This window comes from Theobroma umbraticum, unplaced genomic scaffold (assembly GCF_002168275.2).
Source record: "Theobroma umbraticum cultivar Fairchild unplaced genomic scaffold, ASM216827v3 scaffold_7.0, whole genome shotgun sequence".
NCBI classification, from domain to species: domain Eukaryota; kingdom Viridiplantae; phylum Streptophyta; class Magnoliopsida; order Malvales; family Malvaceae; genus Theobroma; species Theobroma umbraticum.
Window position 1 is genome coordinate 38,919 of NW_018397278.1, and position 213 is coordinate 39,131.

Consider the following 213-nt stretch of genomic DNA (forward strand, 5'->3'; position numbering starts at 1 on the left):
GGTGGTGTTCACTCCACATTACTTGATACAGATATCAAATTATGATTTTTTTAATCAAAAATAAAAAAAATTCAAATGAAAATCATTTATAAAGATATCAAATCACTAAAAGCGAGTAATAAAGCGAGTAATAAAGATATCAAATCACTAAAAGCGAGTAATAAATGAGCTTTTCTTGTCAATGGATGGCGTTCACTCTACTTTTCCTAATGC